This window comes from Arachis stenosperma, chromosome 8 (genome assembly GCF_014773155.1).
Source record: "Arachis stenosperma cultivar V10309 chromosome 8, arast.V10309.gnm1.PFL2, whole genome shotgun sequence".
Taxonomy (NCBI): domain Eukaryota; kingdom Viridiplantae; phylum Streptophyta; class Magnoliopsida; order Fabales; family Fabaceae; genus Arachis; species Arachis stenosperma.
Genome location: NC_080384.1, coordinates 32,378,597 through 32,395,061, shown reverse-complemented (window position 1 = coordinate 32,395,061; position 16,465 = coordinate 32,378,597). Strand labels below are relative to the sequence as shown.

Below are 16,465 nucleotides of genomic sequence, written 5' to 3'. Positions count from 1 at the left end.
TTTAAAAGCGTCTCCTTTGATATGAAAAGTGAACCTATAGATATCAACCTACGGCTACGTTTTATAAGTGATTTCTATAATACCTAAGGCTACGCTTTTTAAATGATGCCGCATTTGTGTATCCTTTTCTCTTATAAAAAGGCAACACGGAGAAAAGCGTAGCCTATTCTATGAATAGGCTACGCTTTTCAAATGTAGCTTAAAAAAAGTGTGGCTGAATGGGTATGTTTCTTGTAGTGTCCCAAATACAATTCCTATTACCCTTACCAACAACATGCTCTATGAATAGGCTACGCTTTTCAAATGTAGCTTAAAAAAAGTGTGGCTGAATGGGTATTTTTCTTGTAGTGTCCCAAATACAATTCCTATTACCCTTACCAACAACATGCTCTAAAGCCTCACGTCTAATTCTACTATTCATTCTTCCGCCTAACGACAGTTGGCCATTAGTTCTATCCCTAAAGTAAACAAACAGCGTAAGCACAAAGAACAACATCAAATATTCATGCTTGGATCTCATCTCTTCATAAAAACACACGCATCGCTTAATAATTTTTGACCGCTCTATTTCTTCCTAGCAAAATCATTGCATTAAAAAACTCATAAACGTTTAAATAAATCTGGCACTTCGTGATGCAAAATCTGCTATATCTTCTTAGAACTAAAAACAAGATCAAGAAACTGAAACCAATAGACAGTTAATACTATTTAATTCTCAATTTTAATTTAGTTTCAATTGAAAATCAAAACAGGAAATACAATAGAAACACACGTTAAATGAAAATATCGATTTTCCTCTCTCATTTTATAAACTGAAAGTGACTTTTTCAGGTATTTTAAGCAAATCAAAGTCTTCCAAAAGCTGTTGTGGTTTAGATTGAAAGAGTTGTGTTAAGAGTTATTACTTCCAACCATCCATGATTATCGTACAAACTATGTTAATGTCGTTGAGATTATTCATCCTAAGAAGTTAACCAAGAAAACATGAAAAAGCTATTAGACTTGAGCAAATTCTGAAAAAAGTAGTTGGAATTATACTAACTAACAACATCTTAACAAGTCACGCAACTAAAAAGAGAAAAGTTAATTAGACTTGTGCAGATTAAATAATTCAAATGAACTAGACTCAAAACTATCTTACTTTTTACCCTTCAAGCTAAAATAAAAATTCTACTTCATTTGATAAAAGAGGGGTTTAGTAAAGATAACATCAACTTAGCCAACTCCTGAAATATGTTAAATTTGCAAAATTGATGCTGATTAACACGTTCCTCTAACAAAGTGCAACCCAATTTCAAATAAAGTGCTTGGTGCAGTTGTATAAAATTTTATTAGCTATAAATTAGTCCTAGAGTGTCACTACTCTTTAAACTACAATTAAGCTAACAAATTTTTCATCCGTAGCAATTTCAGAAATCACTGTGAGTGAGCTGGTTATAGCCACAATAATCATATATTTACAAAACAATTTACATAATTTCACATTAAACAGACATAAATTATACAAAAAGAGCATCAAAAGTTCAAAATCAAAAGCTGCATAAACATGAATTTCAAAAAAATCAAGCATGACCAAAACCAATTCATAAGAAGCACAACACAAACAAAATTTATGAAACAAGACATGAGAACATGAACATAGAACCAAATCCACAGAAGCTATCTACGCATCTATATATTAGAACAAAGAACCAAATCACATTGAAGAGAGAAAAAGAAAGATTCTTTTTATGCATCTAGTAGAACAAAGAACTAAATCCATAGAACGTAAGTCGCGACATAAAATGAACAAAATCAGTAAAGAAATTTGGCCACAACTAACCTAGGTTACACAAGATATGACGACGACAAGGAAGTTGTTGAACTCGACAACAACAGGGGAGACTTTTTCAATTGGGTTCCTCGAACTTTGTCCTGTGAAGGAGAAAATGAAGACATGAGAACTCGCAGTCTAGAAAGACGAACTTCGACGGTGACTCACTTACCTTGCGGTGGTTATGACGGTGACGACGAAGTAGCTGTCTTGACACTAGCAATGCAAAGGCTGCAACCTAGACTTCAAAAAATAAATGAAAAGATGAAGTGAGGAAACTACTCACACTGAAGCCCTAATATGATTTGAAAAAAGAGTAAAGTTGACATTAGTTAATTATGATAGAAATATTTTAGGTACAAAATATTATTAAAGTTTCTATCTTTATCTTTAAAAATCTTAGTTTCTAATATTCTTACTTTTTAAAAATACTAAAATATTAAAATTTTTAAGATAAAAATACAAATTTAAATATCAGTCTTTTAAACCAACAAGCATAATATTGAATTCTTATCCCCTAATTTCAGTTCCACTTTTGCAAAGAACCACTACCTTAGTGTACGAGCCCATAGACCGCGGCTAAACAGCTCTAGGCAGTTTCGGTGTGGAATTCAGAGCCTATCCCGTGAGGCTTAGGTCGGTCCATGGGTGTTTAACGGGCCAGGGGTGGTTTGGGCCAGAGTGCCAAATTGATTAGGTTGAAGTGGAAACTGCGAGGGATTACGTAGGAAAGTCATAGAGCCAAATGGACCAAAAAAAAAAAAAGAATGGCGTAGCTTATACAGGCGGGGCCAACACTTGCTGGAAATTTATAATTACCTGAGGATTCCATGACAAAAAACAAGAGAAAGGACACGGGTATTTGGGTTTAATTATTGAGGTGTGGATACCTTGTCCTTGTGCATCAATTTATAGTGTAAATGGTCAAAAAAAAAAAATATCGTGTAAATTATGACAGGATTAATTAATTTAGATTAGTTGAATGATCAATTTATTAGTCTATTTAAATATGTGTTGGGATTCGAATATCGTTATATATATGCAATAACTTATTAACTAATAGCTGATATTTAAATAGAGTTCAAATCAACGACGGATTAATTTTTAATCTATTAGAATGGAAGATATCATAAACAACAAAAAAAATTTGTGAATGAATGTTTATAGTAAGAGCAATTTATGTTAATAAATTGATAGAAAACTAATATTATATATATGTCTTGAATAAAATTGATCACACATTTGTCCTAAATAAATTTATATAAATTAAATCAAATAAACTCAATTTAGGCATATAAATCGAATCACTAATTCAATTTATATATGCACAAATATTCAAATTCGGTTTTTTTTTTGTGACTAAAAAAAATGTTCCCATTTACTTAAAATGACTATTATACTTATTGCAATACCCAATTCATTCTTAAAATGATGGTTAAAAAGATCAAAAGAATAGTGACCAAAAAAAAGCTATCTATATTAGTATGTGAATATGATGAAAATTGTTTGAAGCCACATTAGTCAAGAAAAGATAAAAAATAAAATTAAATAAAAAAATTATTAATAATTTTTAATTTTTTTATGTAAAAAATTAATAAGAACTTATGTTATTGTTAAAAGAATTTGGTATCAAAATTAAGAAATTTTTTGTATTACGGTTAAAAAATTTGTGTCACGGTTAAAAAATTTAAGTGTTATTTTTTTATAAATTATGCATAACTGAAAATTTCTCATTTTCTTCTTCGTGATCATTATTTTTTTCTTTTTTTATTCATCTTCTCTTTCTTATTTCACCTTCTCATCATTTTTCTTATTTTACCTTTTTATAAAAATAAAAAAATCAAAGAAAAAAATGCATAATGCTGCAAAATCACCAAGAAGAGGAAGAGAACAAGAAAAAAAATGCAGCAACAGCAGCATCAATAAAAGAACGACGATGAGGAGGAAACATGCGAAGAAGAAGAAGAAGAGAAAAAAAGAAAAAATGAAGAGAAACGTCCAATACAAATGTTTACGTTAGTAGAGAGTTAGAGTATGTAACTACTCTCTCACTAATAAATTTAATTTTTGTTAAAAAAAATATTATTTTTACATTTTATTTAATTATTTTAGCCTTATGTATAATAATTATTTTGTTAAAAAATTTTCTATCATAAATATTATAGTGTTTCAAGTTTACAATTAAATGACAAAAAATGTTAAATAATTACTTAATAGAAAGAGAGACATTATCTATAACTATAAATATAAAGAGAATTATTATTGTTGTTTGATTTGAACTTTTGTCTTTCTTATAACTTTTTGTCTCTCACTCAATTATAATGAAGAATCAAAGTATCTAAATTATATTTTTATAAATTCTTTAATTACGAAGTTATAATTCTTCTTATATTCTATAAAAACAAATAAAAATGTGATTCGATGTATACTAAGTGTGTGACAAGATGCGGATATTAATACTAAATATATTATGTAATAGGGTTTAGGTAGTATGTATCTTGAATGCACATATTATCTAAGAGTACATGTTAAGATGATAAATTAAAAAAAAATCTTTTTAAAAATACAAAAGATTTAAATTTTCAATATATTTATTTTATATTTATTAAATAAAAATATTTAAAATTTTTTATTAATGATAAATTTACCATGTACCCTCATAATACATGTTAGCTAAACCCTATGTAGTATCACCAACACATTGAAATAAAAAGAAAATAGTTTACATTAATATATTTTTTTATGTTTAGTTAAATTAGTAAAAACTTTATTAATATATTTAAATTTTTAATATTTAAATATATTCATGTTAATTTTTTTATTATTTTTTATGTATTATTTTTATCTCACTACTAAAATTTGTTGGATTTGTCACTTCATGAAGAGGACTAGTTGAAAAAAATTGGCTGCACTATTTGTAACAAGTTAGTGCGGAAGTTATGGAGACAGTGTACTCTAAATGTGTGGAAGAAGATGGGTTTTAGCGTCGATAAAAACAAGGATTGAAGCTTTGGTTCGCACATAAAGATAACAATGCAAAGTTTGGATGATTTGTATGAATTGTGAATGTTACTAATCCAATTAGCATTAGATTACGAATACCAAATATTCTTATAAAGTTGACTGGTGTATAGTTCTGTCGGGATGAGTTATATGTCAGTAAGGAGAGAATAAGAGAGTGGGACCTACAAAAGAAACTCTAATGCTCAAATCAGTAAGTGAGTAATAAGCTTTGTAGAAAATGCAATGAATCAAATAAATGTTTTACCTCCTTTTTATATTTTGGGAGGAAGCATCGGCAGTTATACTCTCAATAATTCGCATTAATGGAGAGTAAAAGCATATCAGAGTGTTACAATATTTCTTTTGGTGTCCGTTATTAATAACTAATCTATAACGCCAAGTTATAGTATTAAGGACGAGTTATAACGACCATATAACGTATACTGTTGAGTTATAGTATTAAGGACGAGTTATAGCGGCCATATCATAGCCCCCAAGCTTAGCCTAGCTATATTTTGATAAAGCAGATTGAGCTTTTTTAGTTATAACTCGGCGGTCTGAGTTATAGGTATGGAGCCCCCAGATCAACTTACTTTATTAAAATACGGAATAAAATAATTTGAATTTCAAACGTGATTTAAAGTTAATATGTATTGAAAAGTGTAGCAGTCTTGTATTGATTGCGCCTTTAGTTTTTTCAATGTAATTTTGAACCGTTGATTTAATAGATGCAACGATTAGGGTTTTTCAAGGAACTAAATAGTTTCATTAAATGTGGCATTGCTTTCCTATTGAAGCATTTTGGAGTCTTAAAGACATAAGTAAAAAAGGTTAGTTTGTGTTACTGCCACTGTTTCTTTTTCTTTTTGCTTTTCTGAAAGAATTGTAGGTAAGAAAAAATATAAAGTTGAGGATCACGACTCTTATAAATGGGTAAGTGAGGATGTGAGGATTCGGGATTCACTGTTTGTTGATGAGGGTAGTGTTGGTGAGATTAATTTGGTTTGGACTATTTAAATTTGACTTGATAGATATTTGAGTAATTGATAGATTGATATTTGGTTTAGGCAATAGTTGCCGTTGGTATGTTGGTCCCTAATGTTTGTTAGGGATGTGATAGTAGAGCGAGAATATCTCGTCTTTGTTTGATAACTGAGTTAGACAATGGCTTGTTTTAGATTGCCATTGATATATTGGTCCCAATTACTGAGACGGGTTTGATAGAAGTGAATTAGTTGGGCGAGAATATCACGTTAGTTCACCTTTGTTTGGTGATTTGATTGATGATTGAGTTTGTTTGCACATGTGTAAATGATGCAACTTTGAATTGAACAGTTATCGCGAATGGATAAGTGTTTGTGCTTGTTTGATATTTGATTGAATTTGTTGACTGTTGATAGTCATAGTTCGAAAGATAGCTGATATAGATCTGATGATAATTGATACATATTTGACAATGATTGATATAAATCAGATAATGATTGATATAGATATGATAATAGAGATAATAGGTATAGATAAAAAAATAGAAGTAATAGATATAGATCGAAAAATAAAGAGAACATATATAGATAAGAAAACAAAGATAATATATATAGATGAGAAAATAGAGATAACAGATATAGATTGAAAAACAGAGATAATATATATAGATTGAAAAATAGAAATAATAGATATAGATCAAAAAGTAAAGATAACAGATATAGATAAAAAATAGAGATAATGGATATATATCAGAAAATAGAGATAACAGATATAGATCAGAAAACAGAGATAACAAATATAAATCATAAAATAGAGATGATAAATATAGATCAAAAAATAGAGATAGCAGATATAGATTGAAAAAAAGAGATAACAGATATAGATAAAAAAGAGATAACAGATATAAATAAAAAAACAGAGATAACAGATATAAATCAAAAAATAGAAATAACAGATATAGATCAGAAAATAGAGATAACAGATATTGATCGAAAAATAGAGATAATAGATATCGATCAGAAAATAGAGATAACAGATATAGATGAAGAAACAGAGATAAAAGATATAGATCAGAAAATAGAGATAATATATATAGATAAAAAAATAGAGATAACATATATAGATCAGAAAATAGAGATAACAGATATAGATTGGAAAATAGAAATAACAGATATAAATTGAAAAATAGAGATAATAGATATAAATCGAAAAATAGAGATAACATATATAGATCAGCAAATATAGATAATAGATATAGATTGAAAAATAGAGATAACAGATATAGATCGAAAAACAAAGACACCAGAGATAGATAAAAAAATAGAGATAACAGATATAGATCGACAAACAGATATAATAGATATAAATCGGAAAATAGATATAATGGATATAGATCGAAAAACGCATGTAAGACTCATGTGACTCGCAGGAAACCAACGCTGTACCAAAACTACATGTCTGGTTGTGGTTGTTTACTCTAGAGAAGACAACAACGGGTAGGTTATACTTGTTATGGTTGTATGTTGCATCGAATGCTAGGACATCGCCAAACAACAAATAAACTTTCTGACAACAACCGTCGCTCCAAAACAAGTTGCACAGGTGTTGCCCTGCCCCACATTGTACCTCCAAAACATTTTCCCATCCATGCGTGCCAGACCTTCCAGGTACCTTATAGCTGCATTTACGTCTCCACCTTGGAGCCCTCTCTGCTTTCGCACCTCGTTATACATATCTTGCTTCGTAAATGTAACCAAGTTAAAACCCCCTAGTTGTGCAGCAAATGACTCATGAATCTTTGGAATGCTAATCCCAATCTCCTTCATGCTTGTTAGCTGAGCAACTTCTGCCTCATATATCTTCCTGTGTGACTGTAGATAATCCACAAGCTTTCCAAACGCCAGTTCGTGATTATGCTCCTCGACAAAACGCGACACATACCACTTCCCGCTACCGTTTTTCCTCTTAATTCTCAGCTCGGCAAGACATCCACATCGGGTAACTACCTTATACTCCCTTATGTGATCAACCTTTTCCAACCATTTTTTCTCTCAAAATCCTTGCCGGGTACAAACAAACGTGTACCTCACAATCTCCTCAACAGTATTTTTAACCGTCTTACCTTACCATTATGCAAAACCCTTTAGTCGACTGTAGTTGTTATAGAAGTCGCTTGCCTCCTCAGGTGTAGAAAACTCTATTTCACGGACATCTTTGGTTCGCAACCCATCCAAACTCAAAAAACTGGGCAACACAGAAGCCCCCTCCCTTCCCAATCAGACAAGTCGGCATCTGCCTCGACTATCGTATCAAACATTGTCTCCTGAAAGAATTAAAAAAAAAACCTTTAATTATCAGCTGGCCTTATCTAAAATGCATTCTTATTCTACTACTGTAAGTCATTCATTTATCAACATTTACTCTAATTAATACAACCGGAATAAATAACATATCAGGGCATATTAAAAGTAAATAACATGAAAATCTTGAAGGTTAAATTATTTTTTAAATTATATAATTAAAATTCATGTATTAATAGTTAATAATATGGTGATTAATTCAACAGTATCAACTTCAACTATATACTTCCACTGACTGGGTTTCTATTCATTATTAATTTGATTAAATTTACATTTTTATGTTACAACTTAACATACAGGTTACACTTTAATTTTAATGTATGACCACCGAAAAATATTTTGTCCAATTGTCTACTAACGTCTATTCTTTTCGATGCTCATTTTAATAAATGCAAGTAAAATATATTTTTTTAATTCCAAAAGTTAAAAATAGCTAAACTAAATATTTTCACATAAAAATGAATATATATTTTGTAATGTGGGAAAAAACATAAATATTCAACGGGATCACAAATGTTTTTAAAAATATACTCTCTTCAATTTTTTTAAAATTTTAACCCCCTAACCTACCGTAAACATCCGTCCCTGCGTTTTTCAGCTCCTTCAAATACTACAGCCTCGCCCTACTTAACAAAAAAAACACCAATCGTTCTTTTCTTCTACATATCAGATCAGGGCCATTATCCTCAGCACAAAAAATAACAGCTCTCGCAACATAATCCTCATACCTACTACCAATACTACCAACTCCATTATCAATCCGTCCAAACTCATTTAACAAATTCCAAACACGACATGCTTAACAATCCCTAATAACTGCAATCCTAATAACTGCAACAACAAATGTAATTACAGGGAACCATCTACTTTAAATCACCTCGCATCCTAGACATAAGAATCGCAAGATATACGCATCGTACTTGTTGATTCCAAACACAAACATTGCCATCCATCCAATAATCCCCAAGCGGCTCATTCCACATAGGCGGTTCCTCGCCAAACTTGCTAGTAGATGTCGTTATTCGACTCACAAATGTAATTATAGGGAACCATGAATTATGGACATAACAAATTTAACGTACACAGTGACAACACCTACATTCGCCGTCTCAAAACCGTATCTGCTGAAGCATTATATACATCTATGTACACAGTGACACCACTCACATTCGCCGTATCAAAACCGTATCTGCTGAAGTATTATATACATCTATATCTTTTGTTGAAATATGCCATATTTAAATTTATAGAGCTTAAAATTATAAGAGCACTTTTATTCATATTTTTTTTAAATTGATGAGTACATTGATTTTTCAAGTTATAATTACTGAACTCGCAACCTCTTAAGTGACTGTGGAGAGACTATGCCAGTTGAACTATAACTCCTTGGCAACACAATCAATCATATGAAATATGAATACAATAACATGACTACGTTTACTGATATCAAATTTAATTCAAATTTTAATTTAAAATTATATCTATTTAAATTTTTACTTAAAAATTAAAAATACATCTTTTTATTTTAATTTTTGGATTTCATTAGAAAAAACTAAATTAAATAAAAAAACCATACTTACAAATTATATCTTTTGAATTGTTTAAAAAAAATTTAAATTTATGTATTAAAATTTAGTACTTTTTTTATTTAAGTTGTTCTTCCTAATGAAATTAATAATTCAAATTATAGAAAAATATATTTTTATTTTTTAAGTTAAAATTTAAATATATATAATGTAAATTAAAATTTTAATTAAGTTTGATAACAATAAACGTAGTCATATTATTGTGTTCGTATGATTATTTTTGTTTATTCAGTTTCAAGAAAATTAACGGTTTAAAATCAGTCATTTTAAATTGAAAAATCAATGTACTCGTACTTTTTAAAAAAAATCAACCAAGGCACTTTTATAATTTTAAATTTTTTAAATTTAAAAATGGCCTGTCTCAACAATGTGTTATAGATGTATATAATACTTTAAATTACACCTCTCTCAAATCTCTTTCAAACTCAATAAATTTTATGTTTGAGCCATATACACCATTCTGCTGTATTTATAGACTCATACTCTTGATCAATCGTTTTGGGTCTTAAGCTTTATTAACTTGAGAGTAAATGGTGGCCGGGTACCGATGGGGAGATGGGGTATGCCAAATTGAGCATAAATCGTGACACCTTGTTAAGGGCTAGGAGATAAAAGTAAATCGTGCCAGACGGTTGTGGTTTAGTCTTGACATATGTAAAACAAACTACCCTTTAATGATTTACTAACAAACTGCTCAAGTTGGCCACCCTCGAACGATTTACGTGTTACTGTTCACAAGCCATTCATTCATAAATTGTCCTAGGGTGCAGTGGTTAACATATTATATAAACCACAAGACCCTGGGAGTGCTGGGACGATTTATATATTTCTAGAAAACGGGTATTCATGTTTCGAACATGACTTTAGGGAACCAGGCAAACTTAGAATGGAGCTATTTTACTTAGGTGAAAATGCCTAAATCAGATTTACAGGATTATCTGAAAGCACAAGTCTATGCCATCATATGACAAATTCCGAGCTTTACCAAATTCTAACGAAATAACAAACAAAGCATTTACAACATTAAAGGATTTGGCTAACGGATTATTTACAGCAACAATCTCAACGTTTAGTGATCACATTAAGCAACAAATTCAATGCAGTCAAGTTTTCCAGCAACAAAACCTTTGCTCAGTCATATGTTTAGCTAGAAATTGAAGTCAAACCAATAATCACACATCATTATAATTTTCAACAACAACATTAAATTACGATAATTTTCAACCACAATAGCATTATTAAATTCTACTACGAGAAATCATTATTTCAGCAACAAATTAAACTTTCAAAAACAAAATCAACATGCAGCAAAGAAAATAAATAAATAAAAAAAATTGGCCGAATGAAGCTCACTAGACTAGTGACCTACACACGGCTAGGGTTGGAAGTGAGCCGAGCTGAGTCGAGTTAGACCAAGCTCAAGCTCGGTTCACGAAAATTGAGCTTGGCTCACGGCTCGACTCATTAACAATCGAGCTTATTTCTTAAGCTCAAACTCGGCTCACCAAAAACTCACGAGCTGGCTCGAGCTCACGAGCTGGCTCAAATAAGAGAAACATAAATACATAATTTATAATTCTATATCAATAAATTATAACTTATATATTTTAAAAAATATTTGAAAAGATCAATTTTATATATTGTTTATCTATCAATAAATTATAAATTTTTTTATTTATGTCCTATATTAAAATTATATGTAAAAAATAAACATAAATATTAAATAATTAAGATTATTATAATATATATATATATATATAATCGAGCCAGCTCACGAGCTAATGAGCTGAGCTTATCCAAGCTCAAGCTCTGCTCATTTAATTTATGAGCTCAATTCTAGGCTCAAGCTTGGCTCACCAGCTCACGAGCTTAGCTTATCGAGCTGTTAATGAGTCGAGCTCGAGCTGGCTCATGAGCTGGCTTGACTCACTTCCAGTCCTACACACGGTAAACGTAGATGACCACCTGAACTGATACTTGAAGCAATGAGACTTCAATGACCACCAACGACAGACTGCGACGACCTTCACGCGTTATTAATGTGACTGACGAGCTTCAATGCCAAAAGGTGCGTTCCTGCTACAGCGATGAACAAGCTCTCTGATACGATGTCGGTTGCCTGCGATCCCAGCCACCGCCATTATAGAGGTGACATATCTTGAAGGAAACAGTAACATGAAAAACACACACATAGAACAAACACGATGAGGGATGAAGACAGCACCCAAGCCTGGACTGGTAGGTGCTCACCATCACATTAGGGCACCGGGGGTTTACAAAATGCCTACGTTTTCAATTTTTAACAAACAAATCTTTTTCTTGCACTAACCTCCCTCCATGAAACATTTTGATAACGGGCTTTATTTTCTTTCCCTAACTGCATCACCAACACCATCATTATTCCAACAATGCCAACAGTGACAAAAATGACCATAATAAAAAAGTCTTTCAAAAATTTAATACATGCCCAAATTCAATCAATTATGCTCTTATTAGCCCAATGAATACAAGTCTTCATCCAGCTGGCTGAACTGCAATTTGACTTCATTTGTACTTTAAATTGATCACGGATTACTGCCTTTATGGTCAATTTTTATTTTATTCTAGAGACATTCGGAATATTTCACAATATGTTACAGGACAAAAATAAAACCTGTAATCTAACCGTAAGTGGATCATCATAATTCCAAAAAAGTGGTCTAGATCATTGGAAAACTTTCCTAAAATATTTTGGACAAGGTCCATTAAGGGCCGAGGGCAAAGTCCAGCATAACAGACCTAAGGATACCCTCAGGAACCAAACATAGAAGTTTCTTTTGTTTTGGGCTTCCCCCATTTCAAGATGAAGTTTCTTAATGAAAAATCCTTATTAGTTCTTAGTCCTTACTAAAAAGTTGATGTAAAGTTGTAGTATGTATGATAAATTTGTTTTGCAATGAGTTTCAAGTAAATGATAACGCAGTGATCAGCGTGGCCCCTAAAGCAAAGCAGCCTCACATGGAGCACATGAACACACATTGATAAAAGCAGAAACCACGAGTCAATTGCCAAGTGCAATTTTCCTTTTCTTTTTCTAATCACTTGCATGCATGTGGAAGAACATGTACGGTGCATGCATGTCATGTACTCCAAGATCCAATAACATTATGATTATAGCAGTATGGATGCCTTACCCTTAAAGTATGTCATATCTTAACAATGTGAATCTGTTAAGTCCTTCTTCTGCATCCACAAAACATGATTGTCATGAAACACCTCCCAAGAATTCTCCATAAAGAAAACAACCGCTATAAATACACTTGGACCACACACAAGTAATTCGAGATATTTGTGACTGATTAATAAGCTTAATATAATATGAACTAGGCATTTCATTCACTTTAATACATTTGGACTACACAAACAATTAAATGTTTTTACCGCATAAATCTAATTTATCATAGTAAATATAAAAAATAATTATTTTATTAATATAGTGTTACATAATTGAATACATGGATAAATCTATTTCACATTCAGCGTGCATTAAAATTTTAATTTTTTAATGTTTTTTTTTTGTTCCATTTTATGACAAAATTTAACTTATTATATTTTGCATTTATTTTGGGCCTTAGCCCAATGTTACTGGTACTCCAACCTAGGCTTACTAGGTAACTGCTTGTTCGGGTGAAACTGTGAAAATGTAGTTAAGCAACTAGAATGAGTGGTTATTTGCAATTGATTATTCTAAGATTGTGAGAAACTAATTTCTCCTTTTGATGGAAAAAGAAATTGCTTCGATCTGTAATGAAATGAGACCAACTGAAACAGAAATAGAAGAGATGGAACCGATTGCTTTATTTGACACAAACAAAGCAATTGAATTAGAACCCAAAGTTGGTCATGGAAATCAAAGTCTGATGTTTACTCTAAAGGCAAAGTTGCACAATATGAAGAGGGCTTGCGAGGGTCAACTGATTCAATTTGGTGTCATTGAAAATTCCGACACAATTAGAGTCTACCAAGTTTGGCCAGGGAAAAATGTAACTAAACTTTGTTATTATTATAACATTATTATATAGTCTATGATATGATGTATCAATTAGTGTGTCACTAAAATTGTGCATTACATGTTGTGATCATGCAGGTCTTTTTCTTGCATGGGAGATTAATATGTGGTCCAAATCCAAGAGGGTTAATGTTCACCGCTACTTCTATAGTCCTTTCAAGTTGGATTTTTGCCAGATATGTTGTTAAGGACATGCCTCATCATCACTCTGCCCTCATTGTTACATTCTCTTTGGTTTTCACATTCGTTGTTGGTCCCGGCCTCTAACCCCATTATTATTTATTTTAAGTTTTATTTGAATATTGGTTGTCACATTAATTAATTAATTAGTGATTGCAACTATATATGTTGTTTAATTAAATGTAGGTTCTTGTCAATTTGATTCAAGTAAGCACAACTGACCCGGGAATTATTCCTCGAAATAATGAGCAAGAAACTTTGGAATTGGAAAAGGCTGGTACTAGTGATGGAACAAGAAGTAAAAAGGCAACCATCAATGGGGTGGAAGTGAAACTGAAGTATTGTCGAGTTTGTAAGATTTTCCGACCACCTAGAAGTAGCCATTGTGCAATATGTGACAATTGTGTTGAGAGATATGATCACCACTGCCCTTGGGTTGGTCAATGCATTGGATTGGTACGCTTAGTTATTATTACAACTTCAATTAATTACCAATAACAAAAATTTTACATTGTACTCTAATTAGATCTATGCGGTTGCTATTTGTATAGCTCTTCAGATAATAGTTAATTGAGTTAAAAACGTGTTTGTTTGTATAATAATAGTTTAATTTTAATGAATCGATAAAATTTTATACAGTAATACAATTAGATTCATGACTTTAGATGATTTTTGAAGTAATGAATTTGAAAATTAGCTATTTTTATTGAGGTGATAATACACGATTAATTATCTTTGTATAATAATTAAGTTTTTTTTTCTTGAAATAGAAGACATAGTTATGCTGAAAATGCACACAAATGAAATTTATATTAGAATATATACAATGTAACCTTAACATGATGTCCTAGATAGTGTATTTTCTTTGATATTTTCTAATGTAACTTGAGTTTTGATGATTGTAAATGCAGAGGAACTGTAGATCTTACATGGCACTAGTGATATCAGGCTTAATTTTCTTTGTGTACATTTTTGCCTTCTCTTGTTGGATACTACATAGAAAGAATGTGCATGGATTTATTGGAATGGTAAAGACATGCCCGGAAACATTAGCATTGGCTGCACTTGCCTTCAATGCTATTGGATTTTTAGGAGCCCTTGCTATCTACCATGTTTATTTGATAGCAATAAACCAGGTAATTAATACTTTAAAATGCACAAATAAAGTAGTAACTAATAATTATGGAAAGGAAATAATCACAAAATCTAATAACAAATAGAATATAAGTATATACAATTATACATGTATAAGGAACTAACTTTTAATTAGAATCAAGGTGAGCTTTTTTTTATTGTAAAATTATTTTTTAATTTTTATTTCTTTTGAAAATTTAAAATTTAGAATTTAGAATTTAAAATAAAAAATAATTTAAAAATTCACTAATATTATTAAAATATAGTTAATTTTATAATTGAACTCTGATAAATACATATACTTATTATTCATAAAACGAGTTAGTTAACAATTATGCCACATTACTTCGGTGTAAAAAATTTCTAACATGCTCACATCTCATTGCAGACAGCTTATGAGAATTTTCGGCAACGTTATGTGGGTTCTAAAAACCCGTATGATAGAGGAATATTAAGCAATTTCAAGGAGGCATTTTTTGCGGCGGTTCCTCTTCCTAGGGTAGATTTTCGAGCAGAGGTAGTTAACTGTGACACATAGGTGGTGGCCAAATTACATTTGGTGGAGTTTGAGTGAGACCTCTTACTCAACTGAGAAATGATTATAATGATGTCAATTGTGGATTATAAAATATGTTACTTGATTAGTGGTTGCATATGTTTGTTCCAAAAAAAATAAATAAAAAAAAGTTAGATGTTGATTTCTTCTATCTTCTAAGAACGATGCTTCTTGTGTTAGGAAACTTTTAATAGATTGGTCAAAGAAAGCACTTTATTAATAGTGTAGTTTGTCGGCACATACCTTGCATTACCTACTTCATCTTAAGAATAATATAATAAGGTGAATATAAGAAAGTAAAAGCATCGAGCCGAGGTAAAATAATGTAAGAAAATGATATAAAACCTTCAATGTCCAATTTTTCTTGTTTGGTTCATGCTTTTTTTTTTTACGGTATTTTTTATTTTAATAAGTCAAAGATTAATTCATTACAAAAATAAGTTAAAGATTAATTTATTACGAATCAGAGTTTCATTTAAAAATTTGTCATGAAATTTGAACTTTCGATACTTATTTCAGTAGATTAGTGAACTAAATACTAGACTAACCTAATTTAATTTGGTTCATGCCCCCCAACCCCTTTAATTTGCATGCTTTTCTAAGGTGAATATGTTACTAAATGTTGAATGAGTAAATCATCATTGGATTAATTTGTAAGTATCATGATATGCCAAAAGTTAATTTAGATTATTTAGCTATGCATCAATAATCATAGTATATATTGTAAATAAACGAACATAGGGCCATATATCTTACAGAGAAGCGAGTCAAATCACAACTTTTCACATTGCATTGACACAT

The 16,465-nt window shown here is 30.8% G+C and overlaps 1 pseudogene; it reads left to right on the top strand.

The window, feature by feature from the left end:
- Nucleotides 1-13,537: 13,537 nt before the first annotated feature.
- On the top strand, nucleotides 13,538-15,646 carry LOC130945812 (probable protein S-acyltransferase 7; annotated as a pseudogene).
- The last annotated feature ends 819 nt before the right edge of the window (nucleotides 15,647-16,465 follow it).